The sequence below is a fragment of the Lonchura striata genome, chromosome 1 (assembly GCF_046129695.1).
Source record: "Lonchura striata isolate bLonStr1 chromosome 1, bLonStr1.mat, whole genome shotgun sequence".
NCBI lineage: Eukaryota > Metazoa > Chordata > Aves > Passeriformes > Estrildidae > Lonchura > Lonchura striata.
The window spans coordinates 28,047,256-28,075,183 of NC_134603.1; the positions used below are offsets into that span (position 1 = coordinate 28,047,256).

At 37.1% G+C, this 27,928-nt stretch overlaps 1 protein-coding gene across 9 annotated transcripts in view; it reads right to left on the reverse strand.

Annotated features, from left to right (window-relative positions):
• The window catches only part of RALYL (RALY RNA binding protein like), a 372,311-nt gene extending 346,391 nt beyond the window's left edge, over positions 1-25,920 (reverse strand). For 3 of the 9 annotated variants that reach the window (XM_077783045.1, XM_021550591.3, XM_021550592.3), the window contains exons 1-2: positions 25,730-25,920; positions 24,720-24,806 (exon numbers count right to left, since the gene is read on the reverse strand). The gene's annotated coding sequence lies outside the window, so the exon portion shown is untranslated. The other 6 variants (XM_021550594.3, XM_077783049.1, XM_077783051.1 and 3 more) reach the window with 4 other exon arrangements.
• Between the last annotated feature and the right edge of the window lie 2,008 nt (positions 25,921-27,928).

Genomic DNA, 27,928 nt, shown 5'->3' on the forward strand with positions numbered 1-27,928 from the left:
ACCTGAAATAGTTGTCTGACCAGTCCTCCAATTTTAAACAAACATGAGGCTAGGGCTTTCATGATGGTTCTTTTCCTAGATGGGCTTTAGGTTTCTAGCTGATTTTTTTTTCCCCAATGACATTTGAAGGCTATGGTCTTCATTCTCTATTTCCATCTGTTCAGTCAAAGACAAATGACAGCTCTAATTTGAGCATATTTGGCAAATTTATTTGACTCCTGCCTACTTTCTCAGAGATGACATTCACTCTTTTGCACCAGCCTTAGCAGACATGACCTTCTTACCTCCTGGGGAGAAGGAAGATCACTTCCCCATACCTCTTAAAAAGGGGATTATGGAAGAACTACTCTAATCTGCTATTCAGTTAAAGCATTTGTTGTCTTTACTGGACTTGTATTCTGAGCCAGAAAAGCAATAGTAATAATGGATTTGGTTGTACCATTCAATCTGTCACCTTACCTTGCCTTCATCAAGCTGACTTTACGGCCAAAAAATCCACTATGCAATCTGTCCCACTCCCTCTTGAAGAGCAGTTTCATCAAATACAGGTTATTCCATACATCAGTCAAATCTCTATGTAAAAGTAAAGGGAATTTCACTCTAGTAAGGCTTGAGACTTATCTTTCTCAACTACTGAAATGCAATGCTGTATTACCGCACCAGTTATTAGAAGACCATAAGAATGCTGTGCTTCAGAAAACACAGATGTGAGCAACACAATGCAAATCTTTACAGCTGTGAAGAGAATGGCAATTAGCTCAGTACAGCTAATGTGAAAAATGTTCCTTCTTTACAAAGCCATGTATTTGGAGACAGCTGTAGCAATTTATCCTGAGATATGATGCCATTCCCAAAATTCTACTTTGTAAGAGTTATGGCCATTCTTGTTTACTTTAGTTTGGCATAAGAAAAATGAATTTGGCCAGTGGATCTCTTGCTACATATACTGATCCTGGTATAAGTCTGTCTAGAAAAGGAGCTTCAGGCAGGATGATCATTGCAATGCAGCCAAAGCCATAGGCTCTCAGATGTTAACAAAAAGCTTTCCTTTAACTAACCCAGAATGAGGATTTACTTTCTCTCTCTCTCTGTCATGTCTAACACTTGTCTCTATGAGGCTTATTTTACAGCTGTGAATAAATGTTCACCTACATCCACCAGGCAGGCTCCCGAGCAGTGCGGCTGCTGCACAGCATGCCAAGAGCAGCAGCAGGATGCAGGGGGATGAGATCCCGCAGTGATGCTCAGCTGGTGCAGCGGGGGACACAATTTCCCTCTCTCACAAGTAGTACAAAGAATGGCCAGGGGAAATAGGACAGGACCCAGCTTTCCTGGCAGTTTCTGAATGTGGTAAAAACTCCTTGGCTACTGGCAGCAAAAGGAATTTTTAACAGCCCTCTGGCACAGAGAAACACTTCAAGGAGTGTGAAGATAACCATACGCCCTTTTACATAAATGTCACACACAACTGTTGTGAATCAATGCCAGGTATGAAACAAATGTTTTCTTATGAATATAAATATTACATTTCTTCCTCAGTTTTCAAAGTGATCTCTGTATATTCTCCATTTTTAAGGGTAATTCCCAGTCACTTTCCAATATAATCTTCATTAGATAACCATAAAAACACTGTTTCCCCTACAATGAATCCAAGTATGACATTTTCCATTACTTCAAATGGAACAAAAAACCCAGTAACTATACTCCAAGTTTTAAATATAAATTACAACAAAATGCATGTCCTTTACATAAATAAATATGTATTTATTTATTTATTTTATAATATGGTAATGCTGTTCAAAGGTATAACAGAATTAGACATTACCATGAACACTAAGCTTCTAAATAACAGTTTCAGTACTTGTTAATGGCAGATTAATTTTTCCTTGCTGAGAAATACTCACCTTTTTCGATGGCAGAATTTAATTAATGTTGTCTTAAATTCCTGAATAAGATATTGGCTGGTATTGTTGCTGTTGTGAAGTGAAACACCTAACATTGATAACATTCTGTATTTCCAGTCTTTTACAAAAGTGTGTGATCCCAAAAGGACAGAAACGAGTAATAAACAGCATAGACAAATATATAACAGATAAAATATAATCTATTCATATAATGTTGAATTTTAAAGAGGCTGCCTATATTATTTCACAAACGTGAAAATGTATTGTATTATTCATTACCTCAATTTAATTACAGAAATATGAAATTAAATCAGAAGAGACCTCAAAAAGACTATGCCTTAACATGTGATGTCAGATCCTGAAATTAGTCTCATTACCTAATTAATGAGCTTTGCAAATGGAAGAATAGACACAATTCTCTTTATATTACTAACAGCAGTTTTTCCCCAAAATACAATAAAAACCACCATAAGACAACTTTATATTTTAAGTATGGAAATCCACATTAACTACTTGTGCACAAACAGCAGCCGGCCATGATTCATGACTCCTTTTTATGCAGGATGAATTACCTTGCTTCAGCTTTCTTACCCAATGGTATTAACTTCTGTATGATCTAATTAATTTATTCTGTACAATAATAGATCTGGTTATTAAATACAGGTTATAGAAATGTATAAAAAATGAGGTGTCACATATAGAAAACAAATTAAAGGAAGTATTAGTTATTAACCAGAGGAAATAGTATAACAATTAAAGACATGGCAAAAGTCAGGTTACTTACCTTAAATATATACAGTCCTCTAAAAAGGAAAAAAGGCATACATGATACAGTCTGCATTTTTTTAGTTGTCTGAAAATCATTACTTAGCTAAATGGATATTTTTCATGAGCAATGTGCTGACTGATATTAAATGACTGATATTAAATCATAAATACCTTGATAAAGTATTAAGTAAAGATTTTCAAATGCATGATGTCAGGAACTGAGAAAGTACAATAATACTAACAAAATAATACAAACATGATTGGTTTTATGAGGTAACATTTTAATTCCCACTTGAGTTATTTCCTGATTTTTTTCGAGATGATGAGCACAGTCAGCAGCAGGTCAAGTCAATAGCATCACAGATTTTTATAATTATAATTTCTGAAAGTCCTACTCTTCACCTATAGCAGAAAATTTACTTTGCAGTTCATTCCACACCCAGCACTGCAATGCACAGCATTTGCACCACCTAATAAAGCCAGGGCTGCAATAGTATGGATGGGTAACCACAAGACACACCAAATTAAGTTTAAGAAACTGTTTTTGAAAAGCCTACTCTATTTATTGTTTGTATTCCAATGGCAAAGAGAAACAGTTCTGTCTACTAATAGTTCTGTAGTTTCCTAATATAGACTTACAAACTATTTAAACCATGATATTAAGTAGTTTATGCTACTTTGATAAATCTAAACAATCTATATAAAATCAACATAGAAATAAAATTTCTGAAAATTTCATACTTGCTGTAAATTTCATTGAGAATCCCTAATTCACAACAGACATCCTAATCATTCATGCAAATTACTAGTTATAATCATCAGTGCAATTTAAGTAATGAACTTCTTTTATAAATTACACAAAATGGAAAATTCCATCCTGAGCTTATAAATGTCAAGTGCAATTTTGTTCCATGTCAGACACAACTACAGATTCTGTGCAGGTAAAGAATTTGCCACAAATACAATCCACTTTTGTGGTAGTGTAAAATGTAATGATGTTCAGCACTAATAAATAAATACATTAAAAGATACAGTTATATGAAATTTAGTTTCCACAGTGGGCCAGATCTAGCATGGGAGTAAATCAATAGGACTCTATAGGAGCTAAGCTATTTCTGAAAATTTGCTCTGGATCTGGCTCTTGAAATATTTTTTTAAAATTATTAAGTGAAGTATTGCACATATAAGACATTGATTTTTGTCATTGATTTTGTGCTGGCATTTGAGACAAGCCTCAAAAAGCTTGAGCATTTTATGTATTTACAGCTGTCTGCAGCAAGGAATAATTCATTCATTCCAAATGAAACATGTTCCTGAAGCCTATAAAAACAGCATTTTTCTAGACTAGATTTACAAACAGATTTTTCAAATAAAAAGTTAGAAAATGTGCTTTAAATCATTGAAACAAAAGCTGAAGTATGTTTCTTGATTTTTTTTCTGTCTTGTCAAACAGATAAGATAGATATTGATTATATTTGCCTCCCAAGAGAGCTGTTCCATCAGCAGAAAGTGAAGATCAATGATGAACCATCATCTCATAACAAAATATTTCCAATGACAAAAAGAAACTTATTGTTTAGTATTTTTGGTTAAATATGGACGTAGGAAAATTGTGGTTTCTTGTAATTGTGTTTTTTTTTCCTTATTAGACCAATCCAACCATCCTTACACAGGAAGAGCAGTCTCCCTTTTGGCTGATTTGAGGCAACTTCAGACACAGGCCCAGCATGAGCAGAACCTATCTTTGATTCATTTCCAAGCCTCTCTTTTGTCACGTTCTACCAACAAAAAGCTCTTAGGTGTACATAAGAGAATATCATCCTTACAGAGACCATTACCTATTTATTTAAACCACTCATCTCCCCCAAGTCTCAAGCAGTTAATGGGTAATTCCAGAGGAAAAAGCTTCTTTTCCCTCTCTTTCAGAACACATGTTTACCAATGTAAAAGAAGGCAATATTGCTACCTGCAAGTGCTTTGCCAAAAATGAAACACAGAGTGGAGAAATCAGTTATTCCACATATTCTAGCCCTTTATTTTCTCTTCCTTCCAGTTTGAGTGACCTTTGGCTGAGTAAAGCATCCAGAATAGATTTAATAGGTTTACTAATATTGGAGATTACCTTTTCAGCATATCTGTAGACAACTTTGTGGCAGTGGTTGAAAGCACAGATATTAAAACATTTGTTTTTTAAATCTTAGAATGATGGGTAACAACCTATGAATCACAAGCAAGAAATTTTGATGATGGACGGCTTTACTGGAGGTTTATTTCCATTTCAGGCATGGGGGAAAAAAAACAAAAACAAAAACCCATGGCAAAGAAAGGCACAGTTCAAAAGCATTAGAACAACCAGGAGAGTCAATAGATGTAGACTGTGCTGCAAATCTAGCTCTGTCCCCAGTGAAAACTAAGAGTATTTAGTAAATATAGAAGGGGTTTGTATTCAAGGTTTAGATGGATTGAAAACTCCAGCAAATCATCTTTAAAGGCACTGTTTACAGAAACTCTCATGATAAAATCAGTGAATCCAAATCTTGGATCCTCTGCTAGGTGTCTCTTCATTGGTGAGGCAGCTAAAGAGTGGTCATTGGAAACACATGTCAAGGACCTCTTGTGCACCTTTTCATAAACATTTAAAAGAACAACAGGGAATGTTTATACCACTTTACTGTCACCTATAAATTTTATTAATCCCATACTAACATTATTATCCTGTAGCCTGACTATACACCATTTATTTTTGACTCACCACAGAGACAGATTCTTTCAATGTAACATGTTGATATTAAAAGCTCAAAGATTTTCAAAGACTGACTAACAGCCATATTCTGGCAACAAGCATGCCTTTTTCTAGCATTGAAAAAAGCTCAGGAAAAGCTGCCTTTTAAGACATTTAAGGATCCTGCCGATATGAGAGTATTAACAGCACCTACCAGCAGCTCTCTTAATCTTCTACCTAATGGTACTTTCCAGGACCCTAAAAAATTACTATCAGAATGTCTCATACTTTGAGAATTCCTGCCTAAAAATTATTTTTAGGAGCCATTAGCACAAATCAAAACAGCTGCTAATCTGAGGAATCACAAGAGTGAGAAGCAAGTTGACATCCCTCTGATTCAGCTCTCCAAGGTCTTAGGTCCTTCACTAAGAGCAGCTTCCTCAAGCCTGCATTCAAGAAATGCATTCCAATGAAGCTGAATAAAACCTGGTGTGAAAATATTTGTCCATTATATTTTCCTATTCATGTTCACAAAGCTTCTGTGCTGTGGTTATTTGAGGTTATGATACCTTACATCAATAAGAGTGTCTGCACTTCCAACTAGCCAAACAAATAGAATAACTAGAACAAAGAGGCAGAAACACTCTGGGGCATAATACCCACGCCACAAGGTCGAAAGCAAAACAATATCTTCCTACTTTATCATCTTATACGCCATCCATGAGCTGATAGCTGAGGCTCAGGGACCTTAAACATACATATGCAAGGGGTAAAATCTGGAAATATATGTTAATTATCCACCTGTCCCCTTTCTTTCATACTGAAAAGCTGACTTTCACAGATACTTACTTCAGTACCATATATTAGCTATGGCTCATTACAGATACCAATGAAAAAAAAGTATTGGTTCTAAAACACAAAAATGAAAAAGAAATGTTATAATAATGACTTTTTAACCTATGGATATTTTTCTCTTTATCAACAGAGAATGACCCTATATTTTTTTTCTCAAAAGGTCTGATGCTAGAGTTAAAATTGTGTCTCACATGGTGTGATACTTTAACCCCTCTCAGACATGAGGTCTCCAAAGAACACTTCCCAGAACAAATCACAATTCTTGATCCAAAGTAAAACAGTCAGAAAAATGGTGTTTTGACAGCTGAACATCTGGTGACTGTGTTACTTAAACCCTTCTGTTATTTAACCCTTCTCAAGACTTAAAAACATGCTCCATTTTATCTCTAATAATCAGTCTAAAAATTGAGTTACTGAATGATACACTTATCCTTTACATTTAAGACATCAGCAGGCCTAATTAATGCCAAAATTTCTAGGATTCATTAATAAACTCTCTTTGTCAATGCAGTTTTTGCTAAGTAGGGCATACCTTAGTCTATTTAAAATGTCTGATTGACTATAATCAATAGAGTATTAAAGGCACAAGACAGATTTTTCTGCAGTAGTAACATGAAAGGCTAAAAAGTATGCAAACTTGTGTCCACCACCTTCCATCAGAAACAACTGATTTTTTAGCTGTTGCATCGCTATGAATAATGCATTCTTATAAATCCTCTCAAAATGCAAAGGAGAGGATCTAGAGCTAAATAGCTTTCACTGAAAAGATAGTTTCAAGTTCATAATTTCTGTACTTGGGTTTCATGTGCATAGCATTTTCTTCTACCATCTGCATATGTCACACACATACATTACTTTAACATTTTCAAAGATCTATTAGTTATTCTGAAATAAGACTGAAATGACCTTCCAAGTATAGAATTAATCATACTGTTTTGCAGAATTTACCACTGAAAGGAAGTAAATCCCATCAAATTTGCTGTGAAAAAGTTATAAGAATACAACCAGGTAGATGATTCTCCACTGATTTAGTGGAGACATCCTACCAGCTTATATCAGATGCAAATATCGGTCACCATACCCAGAATGTCCAGGTCACAAGGTTTTTTTTAAATTTTACTTTAACTTCAAATAACCATTAGCCTTGGGTAGCCTCCTTGCCTTTTATTTTTTGCTTATGGAATTATTTGTATTTTATTTAAATGTTAAAAAAAAAATGAAGTGAGCAAGGCACTTGGTGATATGGTTTAATAGTAAACACAGTAGTGTTGGGTTAAGAGCTAGACTTGAAAATCTTGAAGATCTTTTCCAACCTGAACAATTATATAATTATAAAAGGCCAATGAAATTTTTCAGATTTTAGTAGCTACATAGAGGGACAGAAGGAGGTTTTCATGTGAAACTGAAATATTAAAGAGAGGGAAAAAAGGAGAGTAGAAGGAAATTTTACTGAAGGTCTAGGTATCAAATGTTTTTGTTGGGAATATATATCCTGCCACTAGATACTATGCTCCTTTCACTGCCCATTATCTTTACAGTTTCTACAAGGGATTTTTCTACCTCACACCATTCTTCTACATATTTTCTGCAGGCAAGACTCCTGAATGTGTTCCATAAGATGTGACTATACTCTCATCAGCAGTCAAAGATTGAAGTCCATGAGTAAAATTAACTAGATTATATTGACTCAAAGAAGGTTAATTGTATTGCACATATGTAGAAGAAATGTCATAATAAATGGGCAATTTACATCAACAGGAAAATTATTTTCATATTCTAAGCTTTCTCTAATGGAAATATGATAAGCCTTATCTGCACTTCAATGTTTGGGATGTTTTTTTTAAATTTTGTGCTTTAAAACAAGCATGAAAGTAAGCAATGTTAATACTTATTTCCAAAGTGCAATCAGTATCACATCCATCTCTAATGACCATGGGAAAGATACTGATAGGAAAGCCCCCACCAGATGAATTAATGAATATATGTTTAGTAAGAGAGACAGGTGTTGCCAGTCTCCTCTTTTCTACCAAATGCCCTTTGTTCCAGTTAAATGCAACAGAATATTCTTTCTTTATGCTGCAACTTTTCACTGTAGAAATTATGCCCACAGCCTGAAAGGCTGATCATCTGAAAGTTTAGGGAGAACTTGTTTTAACAGAAAGTTTTACAGAGGACTGCACAAGAAAGAGAAGTTTCAGGTCTCTGAGACCACACTAGCCCAGCATTGAGTTTGATATAATTAAGCATACCCAGAGACTTCCGAAAGTCATATAAGATCTAAAAGAAACTAGAGGTACTGAAGCTGGAGGAGGCAGAGGGACTGCATATGTCAACAGCATTGCTGCATCCTCAAAAAAAAAAAAAAAAAGAGGCTGAGATAAAGACTTTGGGGAAAAATGTTGCTAATGTTGCCTAAATGGAGCTGAGAAACTGAATGACAAAGTTTTCTCCCATTTCCTGCCTTCTGTTTTGTACAAGTAAACTTCTCATCATTAATGTTTCTAAATAAATATGAAAATATTTTTTAATTCAATTAAGATTATTATCTAAAAATAAAACAGAACCAATGAATCCCCAAATATACAAATTATTTTTTTGTAATGTTTTCAAAAATTGCTGGTTTGGATTAGGACCCTTTTAATCACACTAGATGCACAATAACACCACAATCCATAATACTCTAATTTATAAGCAATTTTAATAGTAAAATGGGAAAATGCCTTGTGCTGGGATTTGGCAAAGCACAAGTGGGCAAATTAATAAAAAAATTAGATGATGGCAAGATACCTCTAAGTGTTTATTGAAAAGAAATTTACAGAATTTTGGCTTAATTTATGTTGCAATAAGTTGGTTTTCTTATCTGCACCCCGTATACATGATAATATTTTGACTATGCTTGTCATATGATTATGGCAAAAATGGCAATTGTAGATGTCCCTCTATAGCAGCCAGTTTAACTCAGACTCTCAAAACATATTACTAACTAGTTAAGTTTGACTTTAGTAACTGGTTGGGAATCTGACTACAGAAAATATCAATACTGATTTTCAAGAAATTAATCTTTATCTTATCTGGCATTATAGCATTTTTCAATATAATACTGCAGAATAAAGTAAGAAGGGTATTTTTCACCAAGATGAAACACTTGCATTTGAACTCCACAATAATTTTAAGTCTACAAAGTATCTCTTATTCTGAGACAAGTTAATTTACTTAAGTCACTTAATTGTGTGTTCATATTAAGTATAAACTTACAGACCCTGAAAATATGTGTATTTTGGAGGTTGACAGGTCTTTACCTGCGCAACCAAGGGGGATCATAACCAAAGCCAAAAGCCATATCACCCCCTACCACACCACAGACCTTGCAAACTTTGTACCTGTTAGGTTGAGACTAAATATGCAAGCAAAACTATGTACTTAAGCCACACTAGCTCAAGCAATATTTTTCCATTGATTTATGTCAACTAGCATTTGGTTTCACTGAAAGAAATTTTGGTTTTTATTTTGGCCTGTGAAAAAACTACTTTCATTTTTAATGATTCAATTGTAGTCTAATATGTGGGGTTTGTTAAAAAAACCAACAAAACTTTATCTGTCTTAAGCAGAAATTTTTATCTTATCTGACACCATATATCATAAAAGATAAGGTCATGTAATATATAGGATTTCATATATACATATATATATAAATGTAGTATATGAAGGAATGACTTCAGCAGCTTCTCATAGATTCTCTTATAACTCTTGGAACATAACGACTTCCATGAAAGTCAGCTAATTTAAAAATCAAAATTAGCTGCATGTCTTTTTAAATTTTTGCCTACAAAATGGAGTTTTCCAATGATTTCACAATGATAAGTTCACAATTTGTTAACTTGGCTTTGATGTCTCTTTCTACTCCACTTGCTCTGAAACATGCTCTTCTTATTCTATTAATAAAGTCCTTTTTTTTTCCTTTTATTTTCTCCTTCTTTTTAAGTTGAGATTTGTTGAAGACGATTCAAAAATAATACAAGAACTCTGAAATCATACCTCAAGTATAGATCAACAACAATGCTGTCATACCTCAGGAAGTCTTATATACCAGAATGAGACAAAAAAAATGCTAATAGAAAGAATATTTTAAAAAGCATCAGGATCTTTTCATTTATTATATTTTCAATATACTGCTGATGATAGGATCTGACCGAATGAATTAATGGGGTAATGCACGCAAATACTTTAGATGATTTCACATTGAAAAGAAATTAAATATTTACATTGTGTGTATTGTTTTGAAAAGAATTAATTGTTATTAATGAATACATACTCTAGTGCAGAATCTTGAACACTAATAGTGGGTTGAATTCTGCATATAAATCATGTAGATTTGAGGTTGGAGCTCATCCTCTATGGTTTTAATAAGATGTTAATCTCACTTCCATTGCTGGAGTCCTTCACAATTTGGGTACACAAATCAATACAGTTTTCCTTTCCTATCATTATTTAAATGGTAAGCATTTGTAAGGTCTTAAAAATCTTAGATGAAATTTACCTGATATAATAAGAAAAGTTACTGTTCTAATGAAATATGTGAACATATATGGGAAGCTCAATGTCACAAAAACCAGAGGACTTGATTCCAGAGCTTCTGCTGAGATACAGATACGACCAAACTTGAGTGGTGTGTTTTGTTCATTAAAGCATGCTTCTAATTTAAAATCTTATTCTGATACTTCCTCATGCATTGGTTCAAATAGAAAATATGGTTCAAATTTATAGCTTCAATAAGAAGTTACAAGGCAATTCTCCAAAAGCAATTTTCATAAATAGTTGTATTTTTATGCTATCATTATTGCATATTTCATAATGAAATTTCAAATACATTTGCCTAGACATGTAATCTCCCCCAAGAGAGTAAATATAGACTGTACACATACACATTCAAGAAACACTATATTGGAAAAAGATAAGGAAGCTGGCAAAGTCAAGGAACACAAAGTTAGGAAATGCCAGAATTTAGGAAGCTCCTATCATTTGAAATTATTTCAGGACTTTTATATGAGCTGCAATATTGATCTAATAATGTATTCCTACTTCACCTTCTTGCAAGTATAGTGCAATTTTTTGTTTTCATTATAAAAAATGTGTTCCTACTTTAAGCATATTTTCTATAGTATATATTAAGGTTTTGTTTTTCTACAGAATATAAAGTTGCTGTTAGTTGATATTATCATTAATTGACTGGTATGACAATGTGATCTGTCCTGATATCTGTCTAATTGCACAAGGCATCAATTCCTGCATCAACTTATTAATATTAATAAACTATAAAATTAACTATAAAATTAACTATAAACATTTCAGTATCATTTATTATTACATCATTAGTCTAGTATTCTATGTATTCTAATACCAACTAGCTTCTTCTGAAAATAACTTATTCTTTACTTCCAGCAGAAACAATTTTCAATTTTAGTGTACCAGACTAAATAGTACACTAAAATGTACCATCTTATTGTTTCAATTTTTAAAACTTTCAATTTTTGTGTACCAGAAAACCTATATACCAACTAAGTTCATAGGAAAAATAGCATTGAACTTTTTAGATTAAATCAAGTATTTCTAGTGTCATCAAAATTCCTGATTCAACAGGTACCAGAGTGTCAACTCTATTGCACTAATACCCCGTTCCACATTTAAGAAATAAATCCTGCTGTATTGAAAACAGAAGGCTGATCTTGCTTCCAAGGAATTCAGTAACAAAATTGTCATAGGCTTAATTGAAAGACCAGGAGTATCCATGGATATAGCTACACAGGAGCACTTTTGACATATCATGGTATGTGCTGTACTACTCATAACACATAGGAAAAAAGGAAAGATAGTTTCATGAGAAAATATTGTGCACAATATCTCATCTTTAAGAAATTATGTCCTCAGATGAAAAAATCTTTAATGTCACAGCCCAAGTGGACTAATATTCAAAGTGTTGCATAACTACCAGTGAGAGCAACATCTGACACCCAGGTGTGCTACAAGCCACACATAGAAAGCTACACATTATATACCTGATGAATACCTGGTATGCCTTGTCCTTAGTATATTTACTTAGAGTATCTTTTGCATGTGAAATATCTTCTTGATGATGATGACAACCTTCATCCAGCCTTGTTTTCACTGCAATTCTCTTTTCCAGGCCAGAGATTGCCAGCATATACACTAATTACTGTAGATGCACAGATGACTGCCTAAGCCATCATGCACAATAATCTACATTCCACACACAATAAAACTTTCACAAAAGAACTGAACTCAAGCCTTTAACTCTGTATTTACTATAGACACTCAAAATTCTCTTGGCTTTCAAAATTTTCACTATTTTCTCTGTTTTCAAAAGTTGACAGAACTGCTTGTTGCTCTGTGTAGCAACAGTTGAGAGGCAAGTATCATAAATTGGAAATCTTTCTTTGAATTTCAGTGGCGAAGTCCAATATCAGGAGAATAAAGCAATTTATTTCAAAACATACATGTTACATGAAGTAACCAATATCAATAAATACATTATTATCACTTTCCAGTGGTCACAAAGTATTTGCTTTGAAAGAGACAGCTTATAAAGATCCTTTCCTGAAAGGAAAGGATCAAGGCTTTTGAAATTTTCATTAGGGAGTTCCTAGAACCAAAGGTCCCAACTCTATTACTGTACTTCTATAAAGATAATTTACTGATGCACTGAAAGGCTGTAAAACATAATAGTAAAGAGCTGGTCATAAAATAAATTGATGATTATGGATTATACCTTTTGAAGTGAAATGGTAATGGCAATATGAAATTATTTTGCTGCACACTGAAGAAGACAAGTGTTGCAAAGTAAACTACAAAGTTAAAATATCTAATATTTGTGGCAGAGATGACAGAATGGTAGGACTGAGAATAGGCAAAAGATATGAGTCAGTGAGAAAGACATCAGTTCACCTGTGTTTTGCAAAACATTTGCTTCAGATCTGTTTGCACAGCTCCTTCTTCTTGCTTGTGTGGGCAGTCTTACCGAGCTCAGCAGGACCAATATTTTCAGAATATCTACTCAAAGGAGTAAGAAACTCAGGGTTCTCTCTTTTGCAAATGACTCTAAATTCTGAATCATGGGATACATTGCATTGTATTTCAACAGCAGTCAAGGACAAGTTCCAAATTGCATAACTTCTCTTGTACTGTCAGTGAAGTTACCTAAAGTTAAGGTAGGCTTCCCTTTACTGACCTTTAAATAACACTTAAGGCTGAAAGACATGGCCTGGGGCTCCAAGGGTATGCAGATTGCTCCTGCCAGTGCTACCTGCCTTTAAACAAATAAGCTGCATCTCACACTATAACTTTCTGAAGGCCCAGGAAAGTCTTCTACAAACTCTCTCTAAAAAATCCCAGGAAACAAAAGTGTTGAAAGTAGATCCCTGGCTCTAGGGAGATGGGCATGATCTCTGCCAAGCACGTCGTGGTGCGTGAAGGAGCTCCTGTTTATCCTGTGGGACAGTCACAGTTCTCAGTATGGTTCTCTGGGGGATCTGGGTATCTCACTAAGTTGTTCCAAAGGGCTCCCACTTCTCACAGAGACTGCCCAGGGACCAGAAATACCAAGTTCAGATGCCCTGCATACCCCATTGACATGAGAAACTTGCTATTCAAACATTACTCAAGTAAATTGAGCACAAATAATCAGATTCTAAACACATAAAAACAATACATCAGGCAGACATCAATAGCAACAAAATTTAATGTTTCCTGTCAAGTAATGAGGCCATAGTCAGTTGCATCAATTTTTAGTGCATCGTTTAAGAAAATTTAAAATCAAATTCTCCTAAATGTTAATAAAATTTCATATGCTTAAATATAAAATCCCTGAAAGAAGCAATTGTTTTCTTACAGGTTTATGAAATTTTTATTTATTCATGTATTAAATAGCATGTTTGCATTTGACCTATAGCATTTAGATTTTTTCCTAAATGCTTTTTTAGACTATAAAATTTATTTCAGCCTTTTGGACCCAATTGTTCTGCTCTGGACCTGTTCCACCAGCATCTGTAATTAATACTACTCCATCTAGAATATTTTGAAATCTAACACCTTTCTCTACTCAATTTCTTTAATTGATTATAGCATCTAAAAAGGACTCGGGAATTCTTAGTATTTTCTATTTAAAGAATTAAGTCTTCAAATTTACAACTGGGTCTTGTTTTGTATCGACTCAGTAGCTAACCTTTGCCTTTTTTGCATCAGGCAGATTGGTATAGGGAGCCACTGGACCAATTTAAGCTCTAGATTTAGGAAATACTTTCTTAGGAAGACCAGTTACTGAACCTACCATTTCTATTAACACTCCCAAAGCCACCTTGTGAGATGTATGAGATTCCTGGTGGGAACAGCTGAGAGGAAGCAAGTACCTGAAGTAAGGACTGAAAAGAGGCTTAGCCAAAGTGTCCTTTCAGTTCTGCACCTTCACAGTGGTCTACCTTCCAGCTAGGAAGAAAGACACAGCACTGGGACCATGACCAGCACTGAGCCATGGGGTCCCTGAATCTTTTCTGACAGTCACACTGCACAGGAAAATATCAGATAGCATTCTTTACTCTGGTGTGAGTATTTGAACTACAAAGCTGAATAATACACTTCAAAATTCAAACTAAATAAAAGAATAGGAATAGTTTTTAACTTATACTCTCTCTAAGAGGATAAGGAGTAAGAAGGACCCCTGGAAGTAAGGCTTTAAAGGAAAGGGAGGTAAAAAAGTAAATAAAGACCAATAGCAAGTCTGGTTTTGAATCCAGATGAATAAAACTGAAACACAAAGTCATGTGCAAACTGATTTAAAGGGTTCAAGCTGGGTATAAAGCAACAAGAAATCTAAGCTTTGTCTTGCTCCTGAACTATTAAACCATTTCATTCTTTCATAGTCAAAGAGGTAAGACTACTAGGAGGAAAATATTCCTGCTTCAAGAACCACTTACATGAATTGTGTCATGTTATATTTTGTGAGAAGACGGGTATATTTTCTTGTTTACAACACTTTAATTGTTATGGTTTCATTCTTTAAGTAAAAAAAAAAGTTGTGAAATAGCTGTAGTGGTGATGAAAGCTAAAGTAGAGGGGGAGAGAAGCCTGAGCTACAGGGGAAGGTAAGGAAGACTGAGGATTGAAAATATCCCCATTGTCTGGAGCCAATGAATCACTGGGAATTTTTTATCCATTTTTATTTCTGTCCCTACTCCTCTTTCTACTTCTCTCCCCTCTTCCATCCCTCTCCTATTGCTTCCTTTACATTCACCCTACTGAGCTGTGCTGATGCCAGTTGAAAGGTACAACAAGTCTGAAATTAAAAAACAAATTACAAATAAAAGGTAAAAAAGATACAGAAATTCAAATGAGCACAGCCAACATTTGAAAATGTGCTTTCCTCTGTCAATGCAGATCAGTGTGACACAAGTCTCTATAGCTGGGTCGACTTTGATCTTAAAATATCTGAGACTGTAAAGTAGCTAGTCCTATTCTGATTATGATGAGTATTTACAACATTCATTAGTATTTGTGACCAAGTATCATGAATTTCTGAACCCATTTTTTAAATTTCTGAGATGAAATATTACACTATTGTACAACAAATTAAAAATAAATAAATGTGGCATCCCTGAAATAATTTCCTTAAACTGAACTGCAATTATTTTTCTTGTAATCTTGCCTTTCACAAAGTCTAGTCTAGGATGCCTAGACTACCTACTCACCCAGAGCAGTGTGCAGAGAGAGACCAGAGACATTGAATTTGTGTTAGGCTAATATGCCCTACTCTCACTGAGAAATTCAGTTGGACCTATCTGTGTTCTGACAATCTATGGTCATGAGACCTTTATATTCCCGTGACAACACTGTGCTCCTAACTCAGAGCAGAGAGGCAAGAGTGAAAAAGGAAATGTTATGGTGCATAAATGAAAGTAGAAAAAGAGGCGAAAACTTCATGAAGTCAGCAAATGGTTTTAGCCTTGTAAATCTGTTTTATGTGAACACTGCTCAGACAATGCATTTTTGAGGGACAGTACAAAAACCTAGGTTTGAAATATAAATAGAACGTGAAGAACAAAGACCAAAAGGTGGTGAAGTGTGTAACATGACATGGTAGCTGCAAGTAACAGTTTATAGTCCCCAGAGAATATTACTGCGCTTATTTGAAGCAGTTATTTTAAAGTGCTGAGAACTCCAACTTTTTAACTTCCCTTCTCAATTCTGACAAGTCCGTAAGATTTCTGAGTCTGTGCAAACCATTATATTATAGCTGTTAGAGCTTACAGCTGCAGCCTACTTTATCATGGTAGTAATACTGTGGTATTTGGGCAATTAACTCTCACACACTGAGTTTTGTGCTTACTCCTATAATACCAAATGGTTCATTTCTAATTTGGATTCAGTTTTAGTTTGGTTTCATACTATGCTGTCAGTGAAAAACATGGCCTGTGTAAGCAGTTTAATGATGTCTGCACAGGCGCCCAGCTAGTGCCTGGCCAAGAAGAAGACAAAACCCACGGTGGAAACACGTACACTGTATTTTTCATATATTTCATATAATTTATTACCTGTAGAAAATCTTACAGAAAGCCCAAACATATATTGAATGAAATAACTGAATTCATAATTTGTGGAAAAAGAGATTTATATCACAACATATTGTGCAGTGTCATGAATAGGCCGTTGCTTGGCATCCTGCTACACATAATGACTTGGGACAGATCTGAAGCAAGGCACTGAAGTAAACTGTATAAAAAAGCTGATTTTACAGACATTAACAGTCTTATAAAATTCCAGTCCTAAAAATTATCTGCGACAGGGAAAACTAAAATCTATCTGGTATCCAAAAGTACAGGTTTTACTGGAGTATTTAAAAACAAGCATGGACATGAAGACACCAGCAGCATGCTATCAGTAGCGAAATATTTCCCCTACATTGCCTGGATGACCTCAGCTCACAAACTAAAAAAGCCTTTTATAATTTCACGATCTAACTTCATAGACATCTTCAGAGACATCAAATTCAGATCTTCTGTTTTTGATGTACTATTTATTTTTTAAATATATCTTACAATGATTCATATATAAAGTACAATTAGCTGATTCCATTGCCATCCACATCATTGTTCTGTTTCAAAAATTTTCAAAGTTTTTCAAATGAGGTCCATAATTGTACCCAACAGCTTAAGTCCCTGGATTTTAGAATAGGACTCTGTGAGGAGAAGTCATTAAAGGATCAATTGTTGTTGGATCACATTATAAAAAGACAGAAAACTAGGTGAAGTGTGTGAAAAAGATGTGAAATCTTGGTTCCATCAGACATCCTTAGGAATTTTGTCATAGCCCAGAATTGATTCAAAATATTTAGTAACACATTTATATACTTGTGAAATTTGTGAAAAGAATTTCTGGAGAAATTGAAAATAAATTCAAATAAAAACTTTAAAGCCATGAAGATTCTAGAGGCAAAAAAAAAAAAATTTTAACCAAAAATTTCATTGCAAAATTAGGATATGAAGAAGTGGAGGACTGGGGAGCATGCGATTCGTTTCCTTTAACTTCATCCATCAAAAAGTTAGGGATCTGTTTTAAATAGGCCATCTAGGTTCTCTCTCATCAGCACAAAGAGAGAGGTGTTTTAGGAAGGTTGTTCATCTCAGCTGTCCATAGATGCCTCTGTTGGGATGTAATCTGTAATTCTCTTCAGGAAGAGAATATTTATCTCCGTTGACTACAAAGCCTTGAGCTACTGTGTTAGACTTCAATGACTAACTTTTAGATGGCTAAAATGATGACTACCTTAGTTCTAAAAACCTATTTTTTAAACAGCAAGGTTAAGTGAGATGAATAGAGTCTTTTGTGGGAACCACTTCATCAAAAATCCACCAAAAAAAAAAAAATAAAAAAATGGTTTGACACTAAATTTTGACCAGCATATGTATCACTGATTTTAATAGCACCAGGGCCTAATTCTGCACCTTTCTCTTTCTACAGCACCTACTGGAACAGGGCACATGCTGACAAATAGTAATCCAGCATGCTTTTTTCATAAAATAATAAACAATAAAAATAGCATTAATGTCCTGATAAACTACCCCTGTAAAGCAAAAGTGGAATAAATGCAGTTTCTCTTTTTAGTATTCATAATGTACATTAATTGTCTACAACTTACAAATGCCCAAGTAGAAGATGGTAACCTCTCCAGAGGCAATCTTGTAACTGTATCATTTAAAGGACTCCCATTTAACTGGAGGTTGTATAGGCAGGAAGAAAAGTTAATTGCATCCTTCTTCAGTTTGGGAAAAAGAAAACAAAGTGGATGTGAATTTATGTAGTAAAGACATTAGAAAAGTGACCTACTGTGCAATACCCCAAGTGCTGGGGTTTATCCTGTGAAATCAGTTGCAAATACAAGATGAGAAATGGTACCATGTATGTGTGTGTGTTCTACTTAGAAAACAGTAGCATTAATCCCTTTTAAAAGGTACCCAAAGAGGAAGTTTTGTTTTAATTATACCTTCAGGGGGCCTGTTTACTAGGCAGTGCATGACAGTTTGCACAGTGCATTTTTAAATCTTATAATACTTCTATTCTAATACTTATTGTGTGAAGGATCATTTGATAAAATATTGTAACTAGACAGAATGAATTTTCTTTTATAAACAGTAACTTACATTACAGATCAAGCTCAGAAGCATATTGCTGCACTTACTAAAAGCACAGTGTTTCATTGTAAAAGACAGCGAGTTATTACTATAACTCCCTGTGCCCACAAGAAGAGCTGTTAGCATGCAGTAAGCCTAGAGTACAGGCCTGGTGTGCAAAAATTCACAAAGGTATCTTTGTTACTTTCATTTGTATTGTTCTAAAAAAGAACTTGTCTAGGATAGTGTAAACATTTTAGTGGTTTTGTACTCCATTATAAGACAAAACAGAAAGGAAAAGTAGTATTGTCAACACTATGCAAATATAATTCTTTGACACAGAAACTCCAATTCTTCAGTCAATCTAAAAATACTGCATGCAAAGTATACATGTGCAGTGCCTCCTACAAATTGTAAAGTTACCCTGATTTAATAAGATGTGTCATATCTCTTTGACAATAGGTCCTGTTCCCCTTCTATACAAAACTCTGAGCAGAAACAGAGACACCTTTTTACTGAATGAACTGTACTGACGTGATGCTTTCCTATAGAACAAATTTAGCCTCGTTTCAGTCAGATTAAGAATCTCATAAATACTTGATTTGTGCCAGATATCCCCTTTTTGTTGACTCTGAACACCACAAAGCACATGACTGACTGAAGGGAGGACCCTGAAGAAGGTAACCAGTGTGACTGGACAGGCTGAAAAAGGCTGTTGGTATGGGGCATGGTGGGAAGACAGGGACCTGGTTTTCACCAGTTTATTCAATAATCACCAAGGCCCAAGAGTTATCATTGTATTCTTTAAGGTCTCTTGTTCTTCAAATAATAATAATAATGGTCTGTACTGCCTTTTATAAGCTAGTGCCTGTCCAAAGGACTACAAGCTGTTCTCAGAGGACCATAAAATTAACTACAGAAAGTGTGAGCTGTTTCCAGAGCTCCAGCTTGACTTGGTTGTTCAGAGACTGCCCATAAGTAGAGGCAATAATCACTGGCATCAGGAGAAAGCTACCTGGGAAGGACCACTGGTGTAAACCAGGTTTAATCAGACCTTTGGGTATTTTAGGAGAAAGACTTGTGAGTATGCAAAGAAAAAATGAGTCTGGGGAGTGTCATTGATAGTCCACTGCATTTATCTGCACTGCTGGTCATCACTCATAAGAAATCCACCTCTGCTTCTTCAAACCTCTGCCAGTCAAGTCAGATAAAAATTATTCTGCATCATAACTGCATATCATAACTGCATCAGAGGAAAAAAACAACTCTGCACCTGAAACAGAAATGCAACTGCATAATGGTTGAGCCCCAACACTGTGGCAGGCCAGCCTGGATGTAAGGAGCCAGGAGACACACAGTGATGTACCAGAGAGGCAATTTATTAATCTGTAGCTTTTGTCAAGAGGCAGCAGATAAGATAGGTCTGTATAAGTTCAAAATCAAGAAAGTTAAACTCTTAGCTATTAATCAAAAGTATTGGTTAAGCCCTGAAGGATAATCAACGTAAGGTTTTTCTTAATTCTCTATCACATTAGAGCATCTTTAAAAATCTCTCTCTCTGTGATCCTGTCTATTCATCTACATATCTATATTTTTATTCCAGAATACAACAGCAATAAAACATGTTATTTTATTCACACTAAGCAACCTGAAATTAACTTAGTAATTTGAAGGTCTACTTGATTATTTTTTTTAAATTGTTGGCAGATGATTCATTGAGATGAAAAATCACTCTTCATTGTGCAAAAATAAACTTTCTCACAAAATACTGCCAAAGCTGAAGTATAAACGCTTTTGAAAGATTAAGTGCATTATAGAGATTAGAGTGTCATTTTGAAATAGAAAAAAAAAACAGGGGGAAAAAGGTACAAATTATCCTAATGTGGGTATGTGCAAAACAATAATCTTAAAGCTATTTTACTCCTGTAATTGTTTAAAGATCATAAAGTAAGATTGGTACCTTCACACAGGCCAAAATGTTGCATTTTAATCCTTATACTACTTAAAAGCAGCATTTTGTTTTTTTCTGTTAGTCTGGATCTGAGTTTAAAGGAGTTACCAACTGGAAAACTATGTAGACAGTGTCACAGATTACATAATTTTTCATTAGGAAATATTCAACTTTAGCTTTCTGTTCAGATATTCTGCAAGTACTTAAAACATACAGGATTTGGCTTCAGAATTTGACAGCATACCACATCCTCTAAGACCAAGAGAATTTAAAATGTTCATCTGAGGGCAGACCTATCAGTCTTTGTAATCCCACCATTTAAACACTATTAAGCTTTTTTATCTTTTTATCTTTTAAAAGTCAAAATGCAGGGAAGGAAGAAATTAGGAAAAATAACACTATAAAAGAGAAACAAACTGCCATAAAATAATGCTTTAGGAGACTAGAGAGCTAAAATATAAGCAACTTGCAAAGACTTTAATAAGGTAAAAATTTTAAAGAACACCATAGTCAATTTTCACATTTATTCCCAATAAGATTGTGATACAGAATTGCCTCAAACTTGTTTACATTCCCTTCCCTGGTATGAATACAAAATACTAAGACAATATGTAGAAAACTCTTGAGCATTTAAAAACCAGAGTGTGGCAGAAGCAATTCCCAAGAGTTCTTTCCTGTTGCACTACAACCAAAGAAATTCAGGCTGGCTAGGCAGAGTGAAGGAAAAGTCCACATGGTGCAAGCCCCGTTTCAGCTGAAAACAGAACAGACCAGTGTGGGCAGAAGAGGATTCAAATGCAGCTTCCCTGTTTCTGCTGCAGCACGATTTTGGGCAGAGCCAGTCTCAACATCCCCTCCCAGAACCAGTCACACTTTTGGGAACCTCTCCCAGTAAAGCCCAGAAATCGTGAGGGAAGACGAGATTCAATTGCTCTCTAAAAATATACTATATTCTGAAGAGCAAAGACATGGAGAAGGAGCCTTACTGTTTAAGGGCAGCAGTGGCAAAAAAAAAAAAAAAAAAAAGAAGAGAGAGAGAGAATAATTTAGGACAGAAATTCAGTTTTTAAAAGCATGAAAAGTGAGGTTCTGCCCCACCTTCAAGAGGTGCAGTGAATGTGATACCCCAGCTAAATTTAAACCAGAGTTTTTGAATCTGAACAAAAGAAGATCAGCCTAGTATCATATCAAACAGATTTCATGACTCCAGAGGCCAATCTAGTTCTATCTCCCATGTTGAAAAATGTAAGAAGATAGTCTTCTTTTACCAGTTCAGGCCACAACAGCAGCTAAAACCACATATTCATGAGTCAGCACACAATGCTATACAGTTTCTCATTTCTGTTCACCTGTTATTTTTCATTTGCAAGTAAATACTGATAATAATAGTTAGTTATGGAAGAAGAAAAACTGCTTTCCAAAAATTTCAGTTTACAACCCTTTATAAAGGTGTCTTAAATCCCTATACTGTCCTGAATACCAAAACAGATGTAAAGAAAAATAGAAGATGTCATTTCAGTCTAGACACCCATTACTCTCAGGAGCTAGGGCAGTATGACTATTTCCCATACTATATAAGGAATATAATGATATCATCACCTGTAGAAACGAAGCTGCAATGTGTAGGCAAAATTTTTATTCATCTCAAAAGCGCGAAAGGACAATTGTCTTTGACACTAACTATGGCTTTCTAAAACATTAGTCATGGCAGAACTATAGAAACACCAAGCCTAAACCAATTCCACCAAGCCAAATCCTACTCTGTCCACATACTGCATAGAGGCAGAAGGATCCTCTTTCAAAAGTGGCTCCTTTATTCCTGTTTTAAGGTCCCAAGGCTGTTTGATATATATGAAGTCCTACAACCTCAGAATACTGCAAATGAAATGCATGTATATTAATTACCATACTACTCAGACAACAGGTGCTTTGTGGATGAAATCTGGCACTAAATAGAAAGTTTTAGGAATGCACTTTCTCAGACTTCGAGATAAGACTAGGTGAGCAGGATTAACTCTTCACTCAGCAACTATCTGCACAAAATTACTCACACAACACACCTGCAGTATTAAAAGAAAGGACAAAAGGATCATTCTGGAAACTGCTAGCCTAGTTACTTTATTTCAGTGCTTTAGCAGTAGCAAAATATTTTGCTTACAGGGAGTTGCACCTAATTTAAAGAAAATACTTCATCTAAATATAAGGAGGGATGGAAATAAATGGGTGGAGAATAAAGTTTCAATCTCTCTTGTTTTTAAGGGCTTGCTTTTAAAATTAAATAATGAAAAAGTAAGCAGGCTGAGACTTCTTAAAATGTGCAATAATGACCCAACAGATCGTATGTATTTTAGAAAAGTCATCATAATCTATCATGGAAATATCTCAGCTAGTTTTTAGACACATGAATTATTGACCCTGTTATGCTGCCAAAAGTATTTACCATGTTAGAGTAGAATTCATGCATAAATATGTGCAAAATATTTTTATTACAGTAAAACTGGAAAAAGCCAGAGCAAATACATAATATATTTCCACAAAGACAAATGAATTTATTTTTCAACATGACTAATTGCATGACATAAACACTTCTTACACTTTCTACTTTAAAGAAAGCTGGTACATTGCAAGAATTTAAACATAAGCATTAGAAGCCTCAAATTTCCAGATGCATTTGTAATTCTCTGAATTATATTTGCTTATATAACAGTGATAAAAGATATATATCCTCAGTAACTTACTTTAGTTTCCACATCTGAATACACGACATATCTTTATAGTCAGTTATAGATCCTTAAATGTTCTTTGTAAAAAATACAGTAAGCAATCCCATCACAATAAAGTAAACAACAGAGAACATCACAGAACACTCAGCACTTGAACTTTAGCATAATATCACACCATATTTCTCTCTGGAGGGAAATAAATAAATAAATAAACCCCAAAGCATCCCACCCTGTCATCTGGAAAAATCTTTGCAAATTGTGTTTTACAGAACCAATATCCTGTCCGTACATCAGAGGCAGCCTCTGTTAAGCATTTAAGAGCTCTCAGTGAAAAGTAACAGTTTCTCTTCCAATCCTGAACTCTCAGTAACCATCACAGAAAGTAACAATTTCCCATTCCCCGTCAGCCAGTGGTACTATTAATCATCAAACAAAAACGAAACACCTTCAAGCAAGTATCAGCTTCTGATTAATCTCCATCCCAATGAATTAGAGTCATACGAGGCAACCTGCTGCCTTGTTTACGCCTTTTTAATACGAGGAGCAGAAGTTGGATATAAGGGTTTTCTGCCCTTAGGGCTACAAAATATGCCTCATGTGGCAGCGAGCCAGCTCTCCGAGGGAACCTCCTTTGCTGTTTCACAGTTATTTTCTAATGGATAAATTTAAACAGACACACAAAAACACACGAGTCACCACAATACATGGCCAGAGCTATTGTTTTTGTCTAAAGTCCTGTGAGCATCTGTACTCCTAATGAGGATCTCAAGGTTCCATCCAGTTTCGGTTTGGGCTTTATTTTTAGCTGTTTTGTTTATTTGGGTTTTTTTCAAATGCAACGAGGAGAGGAGGGATGTGTGTTGTTTTTTTTTTCCCCCAGCTGCCTTCCCCTCTATAGAGCACAGCACATAAAACACCTCTCTTCAGCTCTAACTGACCTAGGCTCAATTAGTGCAACATTTTGCACGTATCCAAGCAATCACAAGGCAGAGCTATTTAGTCCAGTCCTCATGTGTATTGCACAGACACGTTTAGAAAGGGGTGGAAGGAGATTTCTTTAAAAAAAAAAATCTCACAATGAAATTTACACAGTGTGGAAACGCCTACAAGGAGATGAAGTACCTGCACTGGGGAGATGTTCAGTTGTTCACTTCATCTTCCGTTGACAAGGAAACCAAACCGCACTTCATTCTCCAGGAAAACCTTCCACTGCCATCATTTGAAAATGTATTTATTTGTATATATGTATATATCTATCATCATCATCATCATGATAACAATAACCATCATAAAACACTGCTGGCAAAAGAATAAAAAGTGACGGTGCAAAATGTGCAAAAGTAAGGCTCATCTCTTTGGCTTTCTGTTTTGCTTTGTTATCTTTAGGGAGGAAAAAAAGTATTTAAAAATGATGACTGCAACATGCTGCAAGAAAAGTTTCACATTATAAACAGGCATCAAAAACTGAAGAAGAGGAAAACCAAAAAACCCTGCTGGTTGCACTGTCAAAAAAAAAAAAAAAAAGAAAAAAGAAAAAGAAAAAGAAACAGTAACAAAAATAATAAAATTAACATCTTGCTCTGTGGCTTCCACCAGAATTGCAAGATTACAAACTCTGTGTAAACACTGCTGTAAAATGCATTTGCAATTCCCATCTCCTTAAGAAAAAAAAAAAAAAAGCCCTTAAAAAACACCCAAAAATAAAAATAAAACAACACCAGAAAAAAATCCTCTGCAAAAAGAGTTAGAAACATGCCTTTTCTCTTATCTTTAAAAAATAAGCATCATATTTCACATTGCTTTTCCGTGCCACAACAAAACCAGTTGCATATGTAGATATATAGCTACTAAATGTATATCAGTTGTTGCTGGACTGGTGTTATTAATATTATCATTTTTCATTCCCAGTGACTCCCGGCCCCAGCAGCACCTTTTGCTCACAGTTTAGTAACCATCGCATGCTAGGAAAAAAACTTGTCATCAGCAAAAGATCAAATCCATTTAAACAATAATCAAAGAGGAAGAAAAAAAAAAAAAAAGAAGAAAAAAAAAGAAAACAAAAAAAACCAAAAGGAAGAAAAAAAAAACAGGACAAAAAAGGAGGACAAGAATGTCAGCGGAAAGGTACTCACCGAGCGGGAGTAAAAGGGAGGAATAAAAATGAGAGTTACTATAAAATACAGTATGGCGGTGGAAGAAGGAATGAGGCGCTTTTTTTTTCTCTCCTCTCTAGTCTCTGCCTCCGGCAACCGCCACGTGATCCGGAGCCGGGCGGACTCGCAGCCGGGAGGGCGCAGCGGCGGCGCCGGGCGCGGACCCAGCCCGAGCCCAGCCCGCTCCGCTCCGCGCCCGCCGCCGCCGCCCGGCTTCGCCGCCGCCCAGCGCTCCGCGCCGCCGCTGCCCTCGGCAGGTGCCGCTCGCCGCCGCGCTCGGACGCGCTCCGCTCCGCTCCGCTCCGCTCACTCGCTGCCGCCGAGCGCGGGCACGCAGCCGGCCGCGCGGGCGGGGTGCGGAGGCGGGCGCGTCCTGCGCGGCAGCGCAACTCGCTCGTCGGCGCTGCGCGAAGTTGTCGCCTGACACCGCCCGCCCGCCTGTTGCCCTCCGGCCGCGGCGCCGCCGGCCCCCCCGCTGCAGTGCCGGTCGCCCCCGGGAGCGGGGCCGGCGGCGGGCGGAGCGGAGCGGAGCGCCGGGGTTTGCCCGGGTGAGGGGTGAGGTGCGAGGTGCCTCCGGCGGCGGCCCCGGTGCAGCACCGGGCTGCGAGGCGTGTGCCCCCGCCGGGTTACCCCTCCCGCCGATCCGGCGGGGGATGGGGACTGCTCGCGGGGTAGCGCCGGTGCGCGCACGGCAGGGGCAACCCACCGCCCGGCTCGGGGTGCCAGCCCTGATTCCCTCGTGTGTGCGGGGGTGCCCTTCCCGCAGCTTCGGCAAAGCGTGGGTGCGCGGAGTATCCCGGCAGGCAGACAAGGCAGGCAGGGGCATCCCCTGTTGTCACGCCAGCTCCAGGGCACGGCTGCTGCCGGTGCAGCGTGGCGGGCGGGGGGGTTCCCCGGTCCGCTCCTGCTCCGCTGTGTGCAGCTCGGGGTGCTCCCGTGCCGAGCGCCGCGGGCGCAGTCACTTTGCGCCCAGTCATGTCTGGGCAGCGCTGCTCCGGCTTCCTCCGGAGAGCGGTTCACATGTGCAGCGGGGGAGAGGACAGGTACCACGGGTCCCATCCATTACTGCTTCTGTTTCCAGGCCTCTGCCCAGCTGCACGGCTTCTCCCTCCTCCTTCCGTCCTTCCAGCAGCAGGGCTGATGCTTCCCATCACAAAGTTACCGGCCGAGGTGGGAATTCAGTGTTTTCGGAGGGGGCCATTCACCGCTGGGTCCGCTCCCGAGAGCAGCCCGCAGGCGCTGGTACCGTGGCGCGGGGCAGTGTGCTCCGGCCAGGCTGACCCAGGGCTGCAGCCGCCCTCGGCTGCACCACAGCCCGCAGCTGCCCGCAGGGCTGGAACTGTTTAGGGTCGAGCCCCTCGACCGGACTCATCTGCGGCCTTGAAGCAGCTCTGTGGCTAACAGGATGGCAGCTCTCTCTCTCCCTTTTCCTTTAACAGACAAAAAAATGCGCTGGAGGAGACTGTGCTGCTGTTGCTGAGAGTTCCCTCAAGACGCTTGCTTTTCCCTTTTTAGCTCTCCTCGCATGTCTCCTTATTAACAAACGCAGCAGTGGCAGGGAGCGGCGGCTGGGGCTGAGAGCAGCTTTGCTCTGGCTCCAGCTGAAGCAAAACCTGCTCAGTATTGCCAGGCCACAACCCACTGCCTCGGCTGTGTCCTCACTTCACTGGCCCCCAAAATGTTCACAGCTAACAATCACACACAAACTCTTACTTATTTACTGCTTCAGCAGTAGAAGGAAGAGCCACAAGAGATAAATTAAGAGAGGAATAGAAGTGAACGTCTGTGAACCAGGCAGTGTGATGGAGCAGTCCAGCCAGTATTTTCCAATAGTACCCTACTTCTTCCTCCCCGCTTCTTCTTCACGCACTTTTTTTTTTTTTTTTTTCCCAGGACCTGTCTCTTTTCATCCAGGTCAGGGGGCAGGAGATACAGTCAGGTTATTAGTCTACAAAAATTACTCTTACCAGTTAGAGGATGCCCTGCTATATAAAAGACTGGTGAGGGCACCAGCCTGCCTTCTTCGCATCCTCACACAAAGATTTTTCCCTTGCCCTGACCATTTCTTTCTTTCTTTCCTGTCCTGTATCTCTTCCCCAGTGTTTCCAGAAAATGAAAAGAAATGCTCCTTTTCTTCTTTGCTCTCAACTTCTTTTATGAAGTATAAAAAGAACACTG